The following is a 13,159-nucleotide window of genomic DNA, read 5'->3' as shown; positions in this document are numbered from 1 at the left end:
CCCAGTCTCCCTAGGGCTTTCCCCCCTCGGTCCTGCCTCCTGCTTTCCCCCTCTCAGTCTCGGTTATCTGCAGTGCTACATCTTGTGCTTCTCTACCGTTACAGCCTCCGGTCCTGTGCTCCTCCGGCTCTCTGGTCCTGTACCCCACTGGGCCCCTGCCTTGCCCAGTGGCCTGCCTGTCGTCCACGTCTGTGCCTGCTTCCTATTGCCTCAGTCGTCCCTTTGGTTCCGGCAGCTGCGGCTCTATCCCCTGGGGGCCTGTCCCTAACACTCCCTGTATAGGGGGTGGCCGTCACCTGGGCACTCGCCTTCAGGGGCTCTGGAGTCGTGACCCTGAGGGTCCACTTTCAGGTGCTCCTTTATTTTCTCTCAACACCGTAACAGCACAATCAGGCCATGGACCCCGCTGGAGCCTCGGCCACGCAGAAGGACTTAGTTTTCTTTCGGGAGAATCAGACGTGCATGATGTCCTTCATGAAAACTATGGTCTCACGCCTGTCCGCTCTCCAGTCCTCTGACCCTGGAAACGCCGCCCAGTTGGCTGGCTTGCAACAGGAATTGGCGCAGCAGCGTGACACCCAGTCGCTTATCCTCAGCTACATGGCCTCGGTGGACAGGCGGTTGCTCGCTTTGCACTCGTCCGCATCTGCTCCCCCACCCGCTAGTTCCCATCCTCCTCCCCGGTTGGCCAAACCACCCCAATATAGTGGAGACGCCAAGTTATGTCGAAGTTTTTTAAATCAGTGCCGTCTCCATTTTGAACTGCTGCCCCAGCAGTATCCCACTGACCGAGCCAAAGTGGCCTTCATCATCTCTCATCTTCAGGGAGACGCCTTGGCTTTGGTCAATCCGCTCTGGGAACGTGATGACCCAGTAGTTACTCAGCTTTCTGTTTTTTTGGATACGTTTCGTCGAGTTTTCGACGAACCGGGCCGTTTAGCCTCCACCACAGAGGCTTTATTTAACCTATGTCAGGGTTCTTTAACGGTGGGCAAGTATGCTATCCAGTTCAGGACTCTCTCCTCAGACTTAGGTTGGAATAATGAGGCCTTGGTGGGTGCCTTCTGGCGAGGCCTCTCTAATCGTATAAAGGATGAACTCGCTGGTCGTGACACCCCAACGGCTCTCGAGGATTTGATCTCATTGGCTACGCGAATTGACCTCCGCTTTCAAGAGTGTGCTAGGGAGAGAAGGGCCTCTCGTCCATTTTCTTCTGTCCGCAGGCCACCCAGTCCTCGACCTAGGAGTCTCCCTGCACCTCTAGCACCCGAACCTATGCAGGTGGATCGCCTAAAGCTCTCTGACCAGCGTCGCATGGAGAGGAGCCTCCACGGTCAATGTTTTTACTGTGGTAGCGGCTCCCATCTCATCCTGTCCGGAACGTCCGGAAAACTTCTCCGCCTAGGCCAGGTAAGAGAGTCCTCCCTAGGTGTATATGATACCTCTCTCCCCCTCACTTTGTCTGTCCTCTTACATGTTGGTGGGAAGCGGGCTTCCCTGGTGGCCTATCTGGACTCGGCTGCCGCCGGGAATTTCGTTAGGCTAGACGAGGTTAATAAGCTTTCTGTTCCCGTGAGGGCTTTGCAAAAACTGCAAGTTCTCGCCCCGCAGATGGTCGACCCCTGCTAGAAACGGTTACTCTAGTTACTCACGAAGTAGAATTGCAAGTAGGGGCGCTACACAAGGAAAAGATTACGTTTTACGTCTTAGCAGGCATTTCTCACCCTATCCTGCTTGGGCTTCCTTGGCTGCGGCTCCACGAGCCCACCTTAGATTGGCATAATGGCAACGTCTTGCGCTGGGGGGAGTCTTGTCAGGCTCGGTGTTTGCTGTCGGTGCGTCCCATAGGTGACCCCCTTCCTTCCCTTGTCCCCCAGGGATGGCCATCGGTGTACCATGATTTTTTGGATGTTTTTGGCAAAAAAGAGGCTGAGACTCTTCCTCCACACCGTCCCTACGACTGCCCCATCGAGCTTGTTCCTGGTACCATTCCGCCCCGTGGTAGGATTTATCCTCTCTCTCCGGCAGAAACACAAGCCATGTCTGAGTACATCCACGACAACTTGGCCCGGGGCTTCATTCGGAAATCTTCGTCCCCTACAGGAGCAGGCTTCTTTTTCGTAAAAAAGAAAGATGGGTCTCTGCGCCCGTGCATCGACTATCGTGGCTTAAACTGTATCATGGTGAAGAATAAATATCCACTACCACTCATCTCTGAACTTTTTGATCGCTTGAAAGGGGCGCGTGTATTCACCAAGCTTGATCTTCAAGGGGCCTATAACCTGGTTCGCATACGCTCCGGGGACGAGTGGAAGATGGCGTTTAACATGCGCGATGGACACTACGAGTATCTGGTTATGCCCTTTGGGCTTTGCAATGCACCGGCAGTATTCCAAGAACTCATTAATGATGTCTTTCGAGATATCCTTTACTCCTGTGTCGTGGTCTACCTAGACAACATCTTGGTCTTCTCCCCTGATCTGGCCACACATCACCGAGACGTCCGCCAAGTCCTTCTACGTCTCAGAGAAAACCATCTATTTGCCAAGTTGGAGAAATGCCTCTTTGAGCAAACTTCATTGCCTTTTCTTGGTTTTATTGTTTCGAACTCGGGTCTTGAGATGTACCCTGAGAAAGTCTCAGCAGTTCTCAATTGGCTGCGTCCCTCCGGAGTCAAGGCAATTCAGCAGTTTTTGGGTTTTGCCAATTATTATAGGCAATTTATCCCTCATTTTTTTTCCTTGACTAAACCCATCTCAGCTCTTGTCCGCAAAGGGGCAGATTCCAATCATTGGCCCTCTGAAGCTGAAGTCGCCTTCGCAACCCTGAAGCAAGAATTCGCTAAGTCTCCGGTACTTCTTCGCCCGGATGCCAGCAGGCCATTCATCCTCGAGGTGGACTCATCCTCGGTGGGAGCTGGAGCAGTTCTCCTGCAAAAATCCTCCTCGGGCCGCACTCTTACTTGTGGATTCTTTTCAAAGGCTTTCTCCGCTCCCGAACGTTACTATGCCTTTGGAGATAGATAACTCTTAGCCATAAAGATGGCTCTTGAGGAATGGCGCCATCTTCTCGAGGGTGCTCAGTGTTTTGAGGAATGCACACGTCTGGTAAGCGCAGACGACGCCATCATAAGCATGAGCATCCCACTTATGCGTCTGCTCATGCAAACTTTGACGCACATTAAGGAGCAGGTGTCTGCAGCCGAGGATCATGAGGAAGAGGAGGAGGGAAGCCTTGATGACAGTCAGCCATTGTCTGCTCCGGGAACTCTCCTGGATGAGGTGGAGGAAGAAGAGGAAGAGGAGGATGATGATGGGGATGATTATTTAGTGGAGGAGGATGCTTCTCGTGGGGCAAGAGAAAATGTTGGCGTGGCAAGGTCTGGTACAGGGTTTGAGCGTTACTGGAGGGATGTGGATTTGCCAGAAACTGCTCCTCCACTCAGCACTCGCAGTGCATCATTGACACCGGGAACATTGGCCCACATGTCAGATTATGCCTTGCAGATCCTAAAAAGGGACCCCCGCATTGCCAAAATGATGAACGATGACGACTACTGGTTGGCCAGCATCCTGGATCCACGCTATAAAGGCAAATTCAAAACATCATGCCACAGGAGAACCTTGACCTAATATTGGCTAACAAGCAAGCAACTCTGGTAAACCGGTTGGTTGAGGCATACCCAGCACACAGCAGCGGTGATGGTTCTCACACGAGCCGTAGGGGCCGGGGGCAGCTTGGAAGAGCTGTTGTTGGTGCACACATCAGAAGTGGCGTTGGAGACAGGGGTTTCATGACCATGTTGTGGACTGATTTTTCCCGCTCACACGACTGGTAATAATGCATCGATTGAAAGTGACAGGAGACAGCACTTGTCAACTATGGTTACAAACTACTTCTCGTCCCATATCGATGTTCTCCCTCACAGGTCATTCCCATTTGACTATCGGGCCGCTAAACTGGACACCTGGCCTGAATTGGCACAATATGCCTTACAGGAGCTCGCTTGCCCAGCTGCAAGTGTGCTATCGGAAAGAGTCTTCAGTGCTGATGGATCAATCCTGACAGAAAAAAGGACCCGTCTCTCGAACCAAAATGTGGATGATCTAACCTTCATTAAAATGAACCATGCATGAGTTTCCAAGGATTTTGTCACACCTTCCCCTGATGACAGATAGGGTGACAGAAAAATGGCTTTCTTTGGTCCTCCTCTTCCTGGGACTTGACCAATTTCGCCTTTAGCAGCAGGTGAATGTCCCACATCAGCATATGCCATTTTGTAAACCTCCCTAACTGGGCTGCTTCCTCCCCCCATGGCCGGGGTCACCACCTAGCGCACGCAACCGTGCGAGTGCCATTGCCCTGGACAGGTGGGTGGGCCGACTCTTGGGCGTGGGCACTGGCACAGGGTCCCTCATAGTGCAATCAAGTGTCTCTGATGGTGGGGGTGCACACCTGCCGTCAGACACACCACCGTACTATGAGGGGCCCAGTGCCAGTACCGATGCCCACGAGTGGGCCCCCCTTGCTTGGGCAGGGCCCCAGCATTTGCAATGTTTACCTCTCCCTGCTCCTCCGCTGTGTAGTCTGGGCTGTCAAATCCTTCACTGGGACTGCCATTACAAATTTGGTGAACTGAAAGAAAATGATGGTTAAGACGTATCTATGCCCTGTCCCGCTGGCCGGGCTCTAGCTTCAGATGATCAATGGCTTCCATTTCTTATGGACGTCGACTCACAATGAGATGGAGTGGTGGTTTCTCATCAGCTTTCACAGTTTTCCTACCCACAGACGTGGGACATTCCAGCGCACATTTTTAAATGTGCCCTCTCATGCCAATCCAATTGAATTGCCTACGGCCTGTGGCTTCTGTGTTTTGCACGCCAAAGTTACGTGACAGATCATGATAGGCAGTGAGCACCATGTTTACATCTCTCCCTGTAATCAAAATTGGATGGATATGAGTAACGGCGATGGGATCAACGGTACTGCGATACAGCAACACTTTCTTCACAAAGAAAGGTTTTTGCTGTCTCCACACACTAATTAATTGAGGTTCAGCATCGCCTCTGAGAATTGTGACGGAAGTTTTTCCCGTGAATAGTAATTCCTAGATTTCTGCAATCACTAGACTTTATGTCAGTAATTGTATGCATCTCATTTCCTATTGCGGAGAGTCTGGACTTTCTTACTGAGACAGAAATATATATGAAGATTAAAAAATACCAACAAAAGTGTATACTGGTGTACGCTTCAAATACATTTCCTTTTTTCAACTTTTTAGATTGTTGTCTAATCCATACTGAGAACACAGAGATTTTAAATGTTTAAACTATGCTATATATACCTGCTGTCCAGTGATAATGTACCCTTTCTCAACTTTGTACAATCTGGTCAAATCCATACTGGACCTGAGAACTCTGAGTCTGCCTCCTGATCTATAGACATATATTTTTAATGTGTAAACTATGCTATACATACCTGTTATCCAGTGATACGGTACCATTTCTCACCTTTGTCCAATCGCGTCTTATCCATACTGGGCCTAAGACCGTCTGAGCCTGCCTCCTGATATATAGACATAGGTTTTTAATGTGTAAAACTATGCTACATATATACGTGTTATCCGGTGAAGCTGTACCCTTTATCAACTTTCTAGAATCTTGTTGAATCCATACTGGGTCTGAGAACGGCTGCCGAGCTGTTAAGCAAGCTACAGCACCTGTGGTTTGGACACGTAATTTTTTGCATTTTTTCAGGAATGCCGGTTAGGCCTAATTCAGAAATTGCGGTTGACCTGCACTTACTGGGAAATCATTGTTCGCGGGGAATAATTGGAATCACAGATCCCCATCACTAACGGTGTTCAGCGGGTTATCTGCGCCTGTAAGCGACAAAAGCTGGTCCTTTCAGTGTAGCACGCATGCACATGTAAGGCCATGATAGACCTGTTATTGCTCGATCTCGCATGCCAGAGCCTCGCGTATCCATCTAGTAAGCTTGACGCGTACCGCGGGGGCATGCTGGAGTCTCGTTCGTTAACGGAATAAAGCTGACAAATCGCTAGCACAACTACAAACGGGCATACCACACCACACACAGAATCGACAAAACTTTCAATGTGTGTATCTTTTCTTGAGGTGGCATGGTTGTGGTTTCCCGGGTGGAGTCCAATTAAGCCGCAGGCTCCACTCCTGGAGGTGCCATTTTGGACATTCCTTTAAGGTTCAGCTTTGCAATCATATTGCCCCCGGAAAGCAAACACTTTGCCTTCATGGACGCTGTTTGGAGGTTCGTGGGAATAACGCCGCCCGATCGCCAGTTGGCATAATTTATTGGTGGGAAGTCTGACGGTATATGATCGTGTTTGATTTCAGAATTTTTTTTTTTGGTTTGCATTTTACATTTTTATTCCAGCCTTTCTTGACTTCATAAGGGCATGACAAGCCTATATCTGTGTCTTCTCCACCTCCTCCTTTTACTCCTCCACCTCTTTTCTAAATGTAGTTGCCCTTATCCATATGTTAATTTTTGTCTTCTGATCATTTTTTCGGCTTTGGGACACCTTTTAAGGTGTTTTGTAATTGTTTTCTATGTGTTTGTACGTGTGTGTGTTTGCCTGCCATTGTTTTCAATGTGATTCGACGAACATTCGACGAACTTGCCTCCTGTGCGACGAACCAAAACACTAGCGGGGTGGCTCAACACTACTCCTGATATATAGACGTACATTGTTAATGTTTAAACTATGCTATATATACCTGCTCTCTGATGATACTGTACACTTTGTCTACTTTTTATATTCTAGTCCAATCCATACTGAGCCTGTGAGCGTCTCTGTGTGACTGATGGAATATATATGGAGGTTGACAATTATCCTTTGACTGAATAGAGCTGTACGCTTCTGGTACAGTGCCATATATCTGATGTTATTTTGTGTCTATTTTGTGCTAAATTTTGAAGTTTGGTGGAAGAGGCCGTGGACGTGGGCGTGGGGGGGCCAGCTGGTGCTGATGGTGGTGGTGCACCTGCTGGTAGTGGCAAAAGCACAATAGCAGCTAAGGCAGGAGGTGTAGAGCCTGCATCATGGTCTGGCTCCGGAACGCCTGGAAGGCTACCTTTTCTGGGAGTAGGTTACCCGCCAGAATATGAGAAACAGGTTTTGGCTTACATTGCCGAAACAGGCTCCAGCAAATATCCCCTCCTCTTCTGAAGTTTCAAAAAATGCAAGCACTGAGTGCTGGCTCCTGGTCAGGAAGAACCCATTTCCTTGTGTCCTGCACCCCCACCCAAAGTGAATTATGCAGCAGGCCACACTTCACATTAGTCCATGTAGCTCTTTCTATCATACCATGCCTGGGTTATCAAGTCAAATCGTGAATTCCCCAGTCCAAGATGAATCTGACATGGAGTGTGGGTGGCCAGCCAGGGCAGTGGGGTTAATCGGTACCGGGCCGGTGTCTCACAGGGATGTGTCACGGTGGTGGTGACCCGTTCCGTGGCCCTGGGCGTCCATGCAAAGTGGTGAATTATGTTTATAGGTGAATGATACATGACACCACCTGTGGTTTCTGATTAGATTGACCAGTGCTGCAGTGTCGATTCTCTGGGACAGATGTTGTGGTGCAGCTAAGATGTAGAAGCCCTGCACAAGTAGGGCAGTAGTCGCAGGGCAGATGAAAGAGTTGGTAGATGGTGTGCAGTGCAGGATGTAGCAGAGCCGTGTGCCAGGCGCAGGAGAAAGATGACAGACACATTCGTGCAGTTCCTTTACCTGTACTTGGTAAGTGCCGTCCAGGACCCAGAGTACAGATGGAGAAGGAGTTGGTCAGCCTGGAAGCCAATTTGGAATTCTCTCTCTGCAGATAGGTAGTGTGGCTTCCATTCTAGCGCTTATCTGAGGTACTCGCAGTGCTGAGTTCAATGAAGTTCTCCCTGTTGACTCTCTTTTGGAACTTTCTCGTATGGTAGGCAGCCGTAGCCTTTTCCTTCTGGCTCCCACACGTCGCTGCTGGGGTCTCCGAGCCTTAGTTGTTTACAGAGCATTTACAACTGCTACTTCCTCCGGTTTCGGCTGCAGGAACGTCAGTGTCGCTACAAACTCGGAGACCGGAATCCGGACCATGCGCTCCAGCTAGGAGTGAGCCTTAACTCTGCTCATCCTCCAGCTCACCTTCTCACGTCCACACACTTCCCCTTCCCTTCACAGACTGCCCTAACTTACCTCCTCCCGACCACAGAGAGCAGCTCCTGAGCAGTCAGGTTCAGTGGTCTCCCTGCTGGCCTGGAGTGGGAAATGTGTTGTGTGTTGGTTTAACTGCTAGAGAGATCCTTCGTTGCTCCCAAGCATGACATCACACTCCCTAGGAGGAAGGTAATGCCACTGTGGCGACCGTACTCCAGGGGGCGCCACAAGTGCACTGATGCCCAGCCACTGCTAGATGATTCTGGTGGTACATTGACCTAGACCACTACATTCCCCTCGCACGCTACACAGCCAGAATCTGACCCTGATGAAACTTAGGTTACCCCTCCCATATACTGGACCACCTTACACGGTGACAAAGAGGAAGGTGCAGATGAAAGTGCAGGACCGGCCCACCCGCCGTCAGACACACCGCCGTACTATGAGGGGCCCTGTGCCAGTGCCGTCACCGAGTGGGCCCCCCCTGCTTGCTCAGGATCACAGCACTTGCAAAGTTGAAATACTTGCCTCTCCCTGCTCCACTGCCATGACGTCTTCCGCGTTTCCTGACAGTGATATTCTGATCAGAGAGCGCAATGACATCACGTCTGTACGCCCAGACTAGTACAGGGATTCCCTAGCGAGGAGACTTATTTGAGGAGACTTATTTAATTGTTTTCAATGTTGGGACAGCAATTTTTGGGGAGCACTATACTCTGGAGAATGATATATGGGGCCCACCATACACTGGAGCATTCCAAAGGTGGACATCAGACACTGGAGCAGCATTTACAGGGCCCATTATACACTAGAGCATTAAAAATAGGGCCCATTATATATGGAGCATTATTTGGGCCCATAAGACAGTGCAACTTAATCCATGGGGACCAGCATATACTGTAGCATTATGTGGAGCTAATCATATACTGTTTCAAACATTATATGGGACCAATGATTCTGTATGGAGAAATATATGGGCCTCATTACTCTGTGTAGCGCACTATGCGGTGGCCATAATACTGTATGGAGTAATATACTGTCCGTTTTTGGAGCTATTGGAGAATTTAAAATCAGTCATGAGATGTAAAAAGTGAAGTATTTTTCATTGTACTACACCGCTATTTCTCTACCATATCGGAGCATCATGAGTTGTGCTATGTGTTAAAGGGGCGCTCTTTGGCCCAGGGCACATGAAAACCTGGAGCCAGCCCTACCCTCCCACAAATTTAGCCAACTAACCCCCATTTTTCAGTGCGTAACTAGTATTATGAAGTAAATTAAGGTTGAAATGCTTCAGTAATAAGAATTGATGTTTTTGGCATTCAAAAGGGCACTGTAGGTGTGTTTCCTGTCCTCCACTCCCTGACGACTTTGCTTCCCCATTGACTTGCATTGGGTTTCGTGTTTCAGTCGGCCTTCGACTTTTCACGATAATCGGCCGATTTCGTTCTCCCCAACTTTTGCGAATGTCGGGTTTCGTGAAACCTGACTCGACCAGAAAAAAGGGAAAGTCGCTCATCTCTAATGGACGCCCTTTGTTTCTTTATTATTGACTGGGCTGAATCTTAGCCATGCATGCATTGATGATGAATTGTTCTATGTAGAAATATCATTCAGATGGAAAATGTATTTTTAATACATCAATGGTTCAATACATGCAGTGCAGTTGCCCTGTAGAGAAGCATACATTAGCTGGAATTACCAGAAATAATCACAGATGAATAGTGATAATACTGATTGAGTGAAAATCATACCACTGATAAAATACCGGAGAAAATGCATTTAAAAAATGAAAACTGTCATATCACATGGGCATCATCTCATGTCTGAAGCTACTGTTTTTTACATGTGTTATTTATATCAATGATAGCAGAATTTCTTAAACCATTCCTTTAGTAATTACTAATTGCAATAGATCGTGTTTGGTTTTCTCATTACTCCACAGATGATTAGTTTTTCTACAATACTATTTCTTACTGGCATTAAGCTGCAGAGGTTCCTTGGATAACTTAGTTTTAAAGCACTGTTTGTAAGAAATGTGAAAATTTATTCTATTGAAATTGAATTCTCCCTGAATTTTACAAAAATTTGTGTTACCCAAAATACGTACTTTTTGCAATATGATCTGTGAAAATTCATCCAAATGGCAGATATTTGGAGGGAAGGAAAAAGATAGGGTGCAGTTTGAACATGTTACTTCAGTGTATTAGTTACCGTTACAACAGTGGCAGCGCCCCTGTGCTATTCCTCTTCCTCCCCACTGCAGGGAAGCTGGCGTGTTCACTTACCTGGCCACAGTCTTCTAGCACCTCTCTCCTCTCAGGGCCTGCAAAGGGTACGCAGGTCTCCTGGGAGTTGCTTAGGGCACACATGCGCTCTTTGCCTTTGAATGGGGCCTTGTGTGCTCTTCTAGAAATGTTCCCAGCCAATGGCTGGGAGACATTAGGTATTTATGGCACCTTCCCCAAAGGGGAGGTGCCTTAAAAACTTCAATATTCTGTGTGTTACATGTTTCCAAGTTGTAGGTCCCTGTACCTGTGCTGTCTGAATCCGATCCCATCCATACCTAATCCTGCCTACCCTGACCCATCCTGCTGTTTCCTGCTTCCAAGATCGTTCTGCATCTACCCAGTGCAGACACTTATCTGCTTTGGCAATAACTATACCGCTTGCTCACCACTCCACTCTGAACCTCCACTTGTGATCCTGTACCTGAGGCCATCTGTGTTTCTGAACTACAGTGTTTGTTCTGGTTCCTGTACTTCTTTTGTCTACATTCCTCAGATCATCCTGTGTTCCAGTCATTGCCTCCTGCCCCTTTAGGGGTCAGCTGCCACGGCTCTAAAATCTGTCCGGGAGTAGCATCTGGCATCCACCTGGGTTCAAATCTAAACACACTATCAGGGTATTTAGTGAAGAATCAGGTGTCCACTTAGTTACGCCCCTCCAGGCTGTCCCTGAACCATGTCACAGTGGTACCACAGCCACATGCGCAACAGTTACTGTGAGTGCAAGAAACAATAGCTGCTCCATTTGTGATTTGCAAGATCGAAGAGCAGTGTGCAGTGTTTTTTTGCGGCCTGAGGGTGTCTGAGGCAGGTGTCTATGGAACAGTTTTGTGCACAGTATGGAGAAAGTGTTTTGTCACAAAGAAGTATGCATGAATGGAAGTTCAAAGATGGTCACATATGTGCCAGCCAAGAAGAAGGAACTGGATGCTCGTCCACATGCACAACTTAGGCTACTTTCAGACATCAGTTTTTGTGCATCAGGCGCGATGCGGCGAAAAGTGTAAAAACCGGATCCGGCGCCTGTTGCCACCGGGTCCGTTTTTTTTCCCAGAGTTTCATTATTGCCGCATCGCGGCGGATGCCTATGCGGCTGTAGAGGTGTGGGCCGAGCTGGGGGGTGGTCCCTCTTCTTACCACGCAGAGATAAAAACAGAGACACGATGGAAGCAGATTCTGGGTGCAACAGGTCCAAGTTTATTGTTCACCGTCCGACTGACGGCCCTCGCAGCACACCGCAATATCTTTCTCTCACAGCCCTCCGTGTCCACGGCCGCTTCATACACCGTACGTTACACTAGGGACGTATTTATACGTACCGCCCCTTTTCACGCTGTGACAATCCTGTCAGCTCAGTCACTGTGGCCGCCTTAGGCCCGTACACCATCAGCACTTTACTGGCCAGTTTCGTCGTTACACATACGATGTCCTTCACCCAGAGCCTCGTCTCTACTGCGGTTCTTTCCTGTCAGGACCACCCCCCTGACGTTCTCTCTCCTCAGTCCCCCTGGTTTGGTTTTCCTCAGAGTGCACAGAGTGTCGCAGTCCTCCTGTCACTTGAGCTCCCCCTGGGGACTGGAACCTTCTGGAACCCTCCCTCAGTATTTATAGCTCTCCCGGCCCCCTGTCACTGTAACCCCGCCCCCCATGACCAACGGTTTCTAAAGCCCTAAGCTGTTGTCAAGTCCTTTGCTCACACTCCTCCCTGCCATCTAATGGTCAACCCAAGGTACTGCACGTCCACTACACTTTCCTAGCTGTTTCCCCACTGTAATAACTGACACCTACCTATACTGTGCAAACCTTTCCTTCTTCACTCTGACTAGTCCGTCAGTCAGGTCACCTTCCATACACGGCGTATCCGGGTTTTGCTGGATCCGGCAAAAACAGCCTGACCGGCATCTGGAAAAAACGTTGCATGTAATGTTTTTTGTCTGCGGTAAAAAACTGGATGACGCCTGATCCGGCGAAATCCGTTTTTTTGTATAATGGTAGCCTATTGGCGCCGGATCCGGCAGGATCCGGTTTTTGCCTGATTCCGGCGCCGGATCCGATTTTTGCACTGAGCATGCTCCAAAAAGTATCAAATTTTGAGAAAAACACCTGAAAAACTCCACCCACTCTATTGGAAAGGTAGAGGGCATTCATCACACTGAATGCAGAGGAAGAACTGACTGGATCCACACAGCCACAGGATCTGCCACATATCCACCAACCTACTGGATTTGCCAGCCAGACATCCACCACCCACCAACCAACTGGATTTGACAGCCATCCACTATTGGACATCCATCGATCAGGAGTTTGAGTGTGAGTTTCCAAATTTCCGTGCAAGCATAGGTTTTCGTTTTGTCTGTCTGCATGTCCTTGATTTACACAATCCACTGCGCCTATTGAAAACACGTTGACCACCAAATTGAAATACCCAAGAGACGGCTATTTCAATATGGCACCCACTGCTGGTACCATGCCCTTCCACATTACCACCAGCAGGTCCTTGCTGGTACCCCACCACTGCCACGGCTCCCCCCCGCCACTGCCACAGATGGACATGCAGCCATTGTTTACCCTCCCCCGCTAGATCTGCCGATGCCTGCGCACCCATCCCGTCACAGCCGGCAGGAAAGACTGTGGCTTGCAGCCTTTCCTTCTGACTTGTCACCACCATGACCCCCACAACCGCCAC

The sequence above is a fragment of the Dendrobates tinctorius genome, unplaced genomic scaffold, assembly GCF_039654945.1.
Source record: "Dendrobates tinctorius isolate UK_male_01 unplaced genomic scaffold, ASM3965494v1 ptg000022l, whole genome shotgun sequence".
Classification (NCBI taxonomy): domain Eukaryota; kingdom Metazoa; phylum Chordata; class Amphibia; order Anura; family Dendrobatidae; genus Dendrobates; species Dendrobates tinctorius.
Note: the sequence above shows the minus strand (reverse complement) of the source record.